The following is a 10,364-nucleotide window of genomic DNA, read 5'->3' as shown; positions in this document are numbered from 1 at the left end:
TAGGAAGATTTGCTAACAAGGTTAGTGAAGGTAATGAAATTTCAGCTGAGTCTTTTAAAATACTAAAAGATGATTATGTTAAAGCAATGCATTTAACTATAACAAATTTAGAAAACTCAACAGTGACTGCTGAATTGGAAAAGATCCATTTACCCCTCAATCCTAAAGAAGGGCAAGGCCAAGTAATGTCCAAATTTTCAAACAATTGCACTCATTTGACACATCAGCAAGGTTGTACTTAAGATTCTATAAGATAGATTTCCAAATTACATAAACGAAAAATTAGCTGATTTTCAAAAAGACAGAGGAGCTAAAGATCAATTTGTCCACATTCACTGCTTTATGGAGAAAGCAAGAGAGTTCTAGAAAAATTCCATTTCTGTTTCACTGACTATACTAAAGCCATATGGATCACAAAAAAAATGTGTCAAGTTTTCAAAATAATGGAAGTACTTGGTCATCTTACTCCAGGAAAAATGCCAGGAGAAGAACAGGTATGGACATGAATTGATGTTGGTGGGATGATTTTAAAAAATTAAAATGTAAAAAGGAGGGGGAGGCTTAGGTGGTACAGTGGATAGAGCACCGGCCCTGGAGTCAGGAGGACCTGAGTTCAAATCTGACCTCAAACACTTAATAATTACCTAGCTGTGTGGACTTGGGCAAGTCACTTAACTCCATTGCCTTGCAAAAGCCAAACAAAACAAAAATATAAAAAAGGGATTGTAATAGGATGGGTGGAATGAGGTAAATTACATCACATGAAGAGACACAAAGGACTTATTATAGTAGAAGGAAAAAAGGAAGGGAGAAAGAATTACTTGAATCTTACTTTCATTAGATTTGACTCAAAGAGGGAATAACAATACTCAGCTGGGTTTGGAAATTTATCTTATTCTCCAGACATTAGAAGAGTAAAGGTGGGGAAGGGAAGTAGGGATTGATAGAAGAGAGGGAAGAAAGGAGGGGGGGGAAAGTAAAAGGGTAAAAGGGAAAGAAAAGGGGGGCTGATATAATGGGCACAAATTGAGGGAAGTAGTATTCAGAAGCAAAACACTAGTGAGGAGGAATACGGTGAAAGCAGAAAGAAAATACAAATGGAGGGGAGATAGGATGGAGGGTAATGGGATGATTCCATAAAAAGGAAATGGATAGCAGAGTGGATTAAAAACCAGAGTCCTACAATATGTTATTTACAAGAAACACATTTGAAGCAGAGAGATACACACAAAGTAAAGATAAAAAGCTAGAGCAGAATATATTATGCTTCATCTGAAGTGAAAAAAAAGGGGGGATAGTAATCCTGATCTCAGGCAAAGCAAAAGCAAAAATAGATCTCATTAAAAGTGATAAGGAGCCCCTCCCCCATCCCCGCCGCGGCGGTGGCAGGGGCAGCGGCTTTCCGCTCCCCTCCAGCTCCTCGACCCAGCGGCGACCGCGGCGGCCCTGCGGGGCATACACACTGAATGAAAAATTGAAGTAAGAAGAGTTAATGTAAAGCGCCAGAGCCACCATAAGATGGCAGAAGAGGTGGCGGTAGAAGCCAAATTTGATTGTGTGGCTCAGCAAGAGCAAGAGCTTGACATCAAGAAGAATGAAAGACTTTGGTTACTGGATGATTCCAAGTCTTGGTGGAGAGTTCGAAATTCTATGAACAGAACTGGTTTTGTGCCTTCTAACTATGTTGAAAGGAAAAACAATGCAAGGAAAGTTTCTATTGTAAAAAATCTAACGGATACTTTAGGTATTGGAAAAGTGAAAAGGAAACCCAGTGTGCCAGATTCTTCATCTCCTGCTGACGACAGTTTTGTTGACCCAGGAGAACGTCTATATGACCTCAAAATGCCTGCTTATGTGAAATTTAATTACATGGCCGAGAGGGTGGATGAATTATCTCTGACAAAAGGGACAAAGGTGGTTGTCATGGAGAAATGCAGTGATGGTTGGTGATGGGGGAGCTATAATGGACAGGTTGGATGGTTTCCTTCAAACTATGTGACTGAAGAAAGCAACAGTCCTCTGGGTGACCATATGGGCTCCTTATCAGAAAAATTAGCAGCGGTCATCAACAATTTAAATAGTGGACAAGTGTTACATGTGGTGCAAGCTCTCTATCCATTCAGCTCCTCCAATGATGAAGAGTTAAATTTTGAGAAAGGAGAAGTGATGGATGTTAATGAAAAACCTGAAAATGACCCTGAGTGGTGGAAATGTGGGAAGATTAATGGGCAGTTGGGCTTGGTGCCAAAGAACTGTTACTGTCATGCAGAATAGTCAGCTAACCTCAGGATTGGAACCATCACTCCTACAGTGTGATTACATTGGCCCATCAGTCACTGGCAGATTTGCTGGCAACCCATGGTATTATGGGAAAATCACTAGACATCAGGCAGAAATGGCATTGAATGAAAGAGGAAATGAAGGAGACCTTCTCATTCGGGATAGTGAATCTTCTCCAAATGATTTCTCAGTATCTTTGAAAGCACAAGGGAAAAACAAGCATTTTAAAGTCCAGTTGAAAGACTCTGTTTACTGCATTGGACAGCATAAATTCAGCACCATGGAAGAATTTGTAGAACACTATAAAAAGGCACCAATTTTTTACAATTGAACAAGGATAAAAATTATATCTCATCACGCATTTATCATGATAGAAAGATGACCAGAATAACTGATGCAAATTTCAAATTAGGAATCTAATTGAAGACTAAGAAGATGTTGGTTCAAATGCCAGACTGGAAATTGATGTTTTTAACTCTATATAAAATTGACTATAATACATATGTATTTTTATTATAACACAGTACATGCACATATATGCCATTTTGTGTAAAAAAAGAAACTTTGTAAAAAAAAGTGATAAGGAAAGAAACTACATCTTCCTACAAGGTACAATAGAGAGTGAAGTAATTTCAATACTAAACTTAGATATACCAAGAAGTGTAGCACACAAATTCTTTGAGGAGAGCTAAATAAGTTACAGGAATGTAAGAGACTGTTGAGAGTCACAGAGAGGTCATTGCATGACTGGGAACGGACTAGCAGTCCTCTTGCCTGGTACACCCTCGACATAATTTTCTGGGTCGGCTCTCTAGATGTTCTTATCTGTTCCTTATGTTTTGGCACTTCCTGGAGCAGTGTGCTAAACACTAAGCTGGTGATAGCAATATTGTATGAGAAGTACCACCTCACACCTCTCAAATTGGCCAGTATGACCAGGAAGGATAATGATCATTGTTGGAAGGGATGTGGGAAATCTGGGGCACTATTACACTGTTGGTGGAGCTGTGAACTCATCCAACCCTTCTGGAGAGCTGTTTGGACCTATGCCCAAAGGGCAACAAAGATGTGCATACCCTTTGACCCAGCAATACCACTACTGGGTCTATACCCTGAAGAGATGAGAAAAAAAGGGTAAAAACATTACTTGTACAAAAATATTTATAGCAGCCCTGTTTATGGTGGCAAAGAATTGGAAATCCAGTAAATGTCCTTCAATTGGGGAATGGCTTAGCAAACTGTGGTATATGTATGTCATGGAACACTATTAGAAACCAGGAGGGACGGGATTTCAGGGAAACCTGGAGGGATTTGCATAAACTGATGCTGAGTGAGATGAGCAGAACTAGAAAAACACTGTACACCCTAACAGCAACATGGAAGTGATGTTCAGCCTTGAAGGACTTGCTCATTCCATCAGTGCAACAATTGGGAACAATTTTGGGCTATCTGCAAAGGAGAGTACCATCTGTATCCAGATAAGGAGCTGTGGAGTTTGAACAAAGTTCAAGGACTATTCCCTTTAATTTAGAAAAAAAAAACAGATATCTTATTTTCTGATATTGTTATCTCTTAGACTTTTTGTCTCTTCCTTAAGGACATGATTTCTCTCTCATCACACTCAGTTTGGATCAGTGTACAACAATGGAAACAAAGTAATGATTGACAGATTGCTTTCAGTGGGGGTATGGGGGGAGGGAAGTAAGATGGTGGAAATTGTAAAACTCAAATAACATCTTTAATAAAAAAATAAAAAATAAAAAATCAATTCAGTCAAGACATTGACCATAATGAGACAACATACCAAAACTTGTAGGATACAGTTATTAGGGGAAATTTTATATCTATAAATGCTTACATGAATAAAATAGAGAAAGAGAAGATCAATGATTGGGCATGTAACTAAAAAAAAAGCTAGAAAAACACAAATTAATAATCCCCAATTAAAAATCAAATTAGAAATTCTGAAAATCAAAAGACTAATAAAATCAAAAGTAAGAAAACTATTGAACAAAACTAAGAGTTGGCTCTATGAAAAATACCAATAAAATAGATAAATATTTGATTAATTTGATTTTTAAAAAGAAAGAAGAAAATCAAATTACCAGTATCAAAAGTGAAAAGGGTGAATTCACAACCAATGAGGAGGAAACTAAAATCCAGGGCTACTTTACGAAACTGTATGCCAATAAATTTAACAACTTAAGTGAAATGGATGAATATTTGCGAAAATATTCAGATTAACAGATTAACAGAAAAGGAAATTAAATACTTAAATAATCCCACTTCAGAAAAAGGAATTGCATAAACCATCAATGAACTCCCTAAGGAAAAAGTCTCCAGGGCCTGATGGAGTCACGATTGAATTCTACCGAACATTAAAGAACAATTAATTCTAAATCTAAATAAACTCTTTGGAAAAAAAGATGAAGGAGTTCTGCCAAATTCCTTCTAAGACACCAATATGGTACTGATACCTAACCAAGAAGAGCCAAAATAAAGAAAATTATAAACCAATTTCCCTAATGAATATTGATGCAAAAAATTAAATAAACTATTAGCAAAGTGATAACAGCAAATTATCACTAGGATAATACTCTATGATCCAGTGGGATTTATGCAAGAATAGAGGGTTGGTTCAATATTAGAAAAATTATCAGCATAATTGACCATATCAGTAACAAAACTATCATAAATCATATGAATTATTTAAATAGATCTTGAAAAAGTCATTGACAAAATACGGCACCCATATTTATTAAAAATGCCAGAGAGCATAGAAATAAATGGAACTTTCCTTAAAATAATAAGTAAGTTCTATCTAAAACCATCAGCAAGCATGGGGATATAATGGGAAAAACTAGAAGCATTCCTAATAAAATCAAAGGTGAAACAAGAATGTCCATTATCACCATTGTTATTCAATATTGCAATAGAAATGTTAACTTTAGCAATAAGAAAAGAAAAAAGAAATTGAAGGAATTAGACTTGACAATGAAGAAAAAACTCACTCTTTGCAAATGATATGATGGTATACTTAGAGAATCTTAGAAAATCATCTGAAAAACTACTTGAAACAATTAGCACTTTTAGCAAAGTTGTAGGCTATAAAATAAACTCACATAAATCATCAGCATTTCTATATGTTACCAACAAAATTCAGAGGCAAGAGATAGAAAGAGAAATTCCATTTAAAGTAACTGAATGGGGGCAGCTAGGTGGCGCAGTGGATAGAGCACTGGCTCTGGAGTCAGGAGTACCTGAGTTCAAATCCGACCTCAGACACTTAATAATTACCTAGCTGTGTGGCCTTGGGCAAGCCACTTAACCCCATTGCCTTGCAAAAACTAAAATAAACAAATAAACGAACAAACAAAAAACAAATAAAGTAACTGTAGACAACATAAAATAAATTGGGAGTTTGTCAAGACAAACTCAGCAACTATATGAAAATAATTATAAGGGGCAGCTAGGTGGCACAGTGGATAGAGCACCAGCCCTGGAGTCAGGAGTACCTGAGTTCAAATGAGGCATCAGACACTTCATAATTGCCTAGCTGTGTGGCCTTTGGGCAAGCCACTTAACCCCATTGCCTTGCAAAAACCTAAAAAAAATAATAATTATAAAACATTTTTCATCCAAATAAAATCAGCTCTAAATTATCAGACAAATGTCAATTGTTCTTGGGTAGGCCAAATTAATATAATAAAAATGAAAATTCTTCCTAAATTAAATAACTTATTCAAGGTCATACCAAATAAACTACCAAAAATTATTTTATTAAGCTAGAAAAAATTGCAACAAAATTCATTTGGAGGAGCACAAGGTCAAGAATATAAAGGGAATTAATGAAAAATGTAATGGAATATGGCCTAGCAATACCAGATCTAAAATTATAAGGGAGCAGTCACAAAAACTGTTTGGATATGGCTAAGAAATAGAGTGGTGGATCAGTGGAATAGATTAGGTGGAAAAGAGACAGTGTGACTAAAGTAATCTGTTGTTTTATAAACCCAAAGACTCCAGCTTCTGGGATAAGAACTCATGTTTTTACAAAAATTCCTGGCTCTTTTTTAGTGGCAAAGAGTTGGAAAGTTGAGGGAATGCCCATCAGTTGGGGAATGGCTGAACAAATTGTGGTATATGAATATGATGGACCACTATTGTTCTATAAGAAATCATGAGAGGTGAGACTTAAAAGAGCCTGGAAAGATTTGCATGAACTGATACAGAATGAGGTAAGCAGAACCAGAAGAACATTATTCATACTAAGAGCATGTGGTGATGATCAACACAGATGAATGTGTACATTTAAGCAGTACAATAATCAAGGATAAATCTGAAAGATTTCTGATGGAGAATGCCATCCCTATCCAGTGGAAGGAACTGTGGAGTTTGAATGTAAACCAATTATGATCTTCAATTTTTAAAAGTTGTCTTATGTATTATATCCTTTTTTCTCTCTAATGCTTTTCTTTCTTCATTTGGATTTGATTCTCCTTTCACAACATGATTAATATGGATCTGTGTTTACCATGGTTATACATGTATAGCTTATATTTGATTACTTTTGGGGGGTTGGGAGAAAGGGAGGAAGAAAAATGTTAAACTCAAAACCTTGCAAAAAAAAAAAATGATTGTTGAATACTACCATTAAGGGGCGGCTAGGTGGCGCAGTGGATAAAGCACCAGCCCTGATGTCAGGAGTATCTAAATTCAAATCCAGCCTCAAACACTTAATGATTACCTAACTGTGTGGCCTTGGGCAAGCCACTTAACCCCATTCGCCTTGCAAAAACCTAAAAAAAAACTTTCTGGGGAAACTGGAAAATAGTATGGCAGAAACTAGGCATAGACCAATATCTCATAATCTATACCAAGATAGGTTGAAATGAGTACTGTATTTAGACATAAAATGGGATACCATGAGTCATTTGGGTGAACAATGAATAGTTTATCTGTCAGATTTATGGAAAGGGAAGCAGTTTATGATCAAAGAAAATATAGAGGACATTTTAAAATTCAAAATGTATAATTTTGAATAAATTAAATTAGTAAGGTATTGCACAACTGAAACTAATGTAATCAAGATTAAAAGGAAGGGGGGGCGTGGCTAGGTGATGCAGTGGATAAAGCACCTGCCCTGGAGTCAGGAGTACCTGGGTTCAAATCTAGTCTTGGACACTTAATAATTACCTAGCCTTGGGCAAGCTGCTTAACCCCATTTGCCTTGCAAAAATCTATAAAAAAAAAAAAAAAAAGGGAAGGCATTTAGTTGGGAAACACTTTTTACAGGTAGTATTTCCATACTATTTAGAACTTCATATATTTTAGAAATGAGTCATCATTTATAAAATATATAGTAAACTGAGTCAAATTCATAAGAATAAAAGCATTCCCACTAAGAGAAGGGGTGAAAAAAGGATGCCTATTAGCACCACTATTATTCAATATTGCATTAGAAATGTTAGCTTTAGCAATAAGAGAAGAAAAATAAACTAAAGGAATCACAATTGATAATGAAGAAACAAAACTCTCACTCTTTGCAGGTGATATGATGGTAAATTAGAGAACCCTAGAAAATCATCTAAAAAATTACTGGAGCATACCCTTTGATCCAGCTATACCACTACTGGGTCTATACCCTGAAGAGATAATGAAAAAGGGTAAAAATATCACTTGTACGAAAATATTCACAGCAGCCCTGTTTGTGGTGGCAAAGAATTGGAAATCAAGTAAATGTCCTTCAATTGGGGAATGGCTTAGCAAACTGTGGCATATGTATGTCATGGAACACTATTGTTCTATTAGAAACCAGGAGGGATGGGAATTCAGGGAAGCCTGGAGGGATTTGCATGAACTGATGCTGTGTAAGATGACCACAACCAGAAAAACACTGTACACCCTAACAACAACATGGGGGTGATGATCAACCTTGATGGACTTGCTCATTTCATCAGTGCAACAATCAGGGACAATTTGGGGCTGTCAGCAATGGAGAATACCATCTGTAGCCAGAGAAAGAACTGTGGAGTTTGAACAAAGTTCAAGGACTATTCCCTTTAATTTAGAAAAAAACTGATATCTTATTGTCTGATCTTGTTATCTGTTATACTTTATGTTTCTTCCTTAAGGATATGATTTCTCGGTTGTTCCGGCCAAGATGGCAGAGAGAAGACAGGCACAGTTCTAAAGTCTCCTGATCTCTTCCCCATCTATCACATGAAACAAACCTCTTAAAAGAAATCCCACTCAAAAATCCCAGAAAGAAAAGCCAGGAGAAAGAACATCTACCTCAGGATTTGTCTCCCGCTGCAGCTTTGGTAGAATTCGGGCTGGTGAGTCTGGGCTCAGAGGGAGGATCAGCCCCAGATCAGCCAGATTATCAGCTGAATTGGAAGCAGGAGTCTGAGGGCCGGAGAGTGGGACCTGCTGGATCAGCAGTGGGGCTGGAGGAAAGGGGCTTGGGTCCACGGGGAAGCAGAGGCACTGGTGTTGATGCTGTCCCCCTGGAGCTTGGGGATGGGGCTGCAGGGAGAGGTCTGGTACAGGAGAGCTGCAGACACCATCCCTGGGCCCCTCCAGTCTGAGAAACTCTGAGTCCACGCCTCCATTGCACTGAGGCCTCCTTCCAAACAAACAATTGCAAACTACTTCTGCCTCAGGCCCAGCTGTGTGAGCTGAAAAACCAGCCCAGCTGAGGAATGACCTCAGGCCAGGGTAAAGCCCACCATTGATTGAAGGCAAAAGAATTCAATAGTTACAATTCCTCCCTTCCGGCAAAGGGAGAAGGCCTTGCAACCAAAGTCACAGACACTCCAGAGAGGGCAACCAGCACCTCCTACTGGCCAGCCAGAGACACTGCACTCAGTAAAGCCTTTAGTGATCCCAAGCCCAGGTGAATCAGCTCCCCCCAACTCAAGGTCTTAGCATAATGAAGAAGGGTCAGCAGAAAGGTGGATCCATAGAAAAATTCCTGGAAGGGAAAGACCCCAACTCAGAGAGACCTGGAACCTCTGAGGAGAATACAATCTTGTCTCCAGCACAGAAAGACTTCCTTGAAGAAATAAGGAAGGAGCTTAAAAATTTGGGAGAGACAATTAATACCTTGCAACAAGAAAACAAAACCTTAGAAAGTACAATTGGACAAACACAAAAGGAGAATAAATCTCTCAGATCATCAATTCGACAGTTACAAAATGAGAATAATTCTCTCAGATCCTCAAATGAGCAAATGCAAAAAGAAATTAATTCTCTCAAAACCTCAATTGGTCAAATGGAAAGCTCTTTCAAAAGTAGAATTGACCAACTGGAAAAGGAGTTGCAAAAGGTTAATGAAGACAACTACTCCCCCAAAAAAAGAATGGAATCTACAGAAACTAATGACTCCAAGAGACAGCAAGAGTCATTTAAACAAAATCAAAAAATAGAAAAAATAGAAGCAAATGTCAAATACCTCATCAACAAAACCACTGAACTTGAGAATAGATCGAGGAGGGGCAACCTGAAAATTATAGGACTTCCTGAAAACATTGACGAGACAAAAAGCCTGGACTTAATATTACAGGATCTAGTGATGGAAAACTGCCCTGATATCATGGAATTGGAGGGCAAAGTAGTTATTGAAAGAGTACATCGATCCCCACCAGAAAAAGATCCTAAAATGAAAACACCAAGGAATGTTGTGGCCAAACTGCAGAACTATCAGATAAAAGAGAAAATCCTGCAAGCAGCCAGAAAGAAACAATTTAAATATCAAGGAGCCACAGTTAGGATCATGCAAGACCTGGCTGCATCAACATTAAGGGATCAAAGGGCCTGGAATGAGATATTTCGAAGAGCACGGGAGCTTGGAATGCAACCAAGAATCTACTTTCCTGCAAAGCTGAGCCTTCTCTTCCAGGGAACAAGATAGACATTTAACAAAATGAAGAATTCCAAAAATTTCTGATGAAAAGACCAGAGCTAAACAGAAAATTTGGACATCAAACAGGAGGTTCAAGAGACACATGAATAGGTAAAAAAAAAAGAAAGGGGGGGGTGATAAAAGAAAAAAATGCAATCTAGTAAGTTAATTGAACTGG

General features: G+C 37.7%; 1 pseudogene; it reads left to right on the top strand.

Moving 5' to 3' along the window:
• Positions 1-1,514: 1,514 nt before the first annotated feature.
• LOC141497000 (SH2/SH3 adapter protein NCK1 pseudogene) lies at positions 1,515-2,806 on the top strand (annotated as a pseudogene).
• Positions 2,807-10,364: the final 7,558 nt, after the last annotated feature.

The sequence above is a fragment of the Macrotis lagotis genome, chromosome X (assembly GCF_037893015.1).
Source record: "Macrotis lagotis isolate mMagLag1 chromosome X, bilby.v1.9.chrom.fasta, whole genome shotgun sequence".
In the NCBI taxonomy this organism is placed as follows: domain Eukaryota; kingdom Metazoa; phylum Chordata; class Mammalia; order Peramelemorphia; family Peramelidae; genus Macrotis; species Macrotis lagotis.
This window is presented reverse-complemented; position numbering and strand designations above follow the sequence as displayed.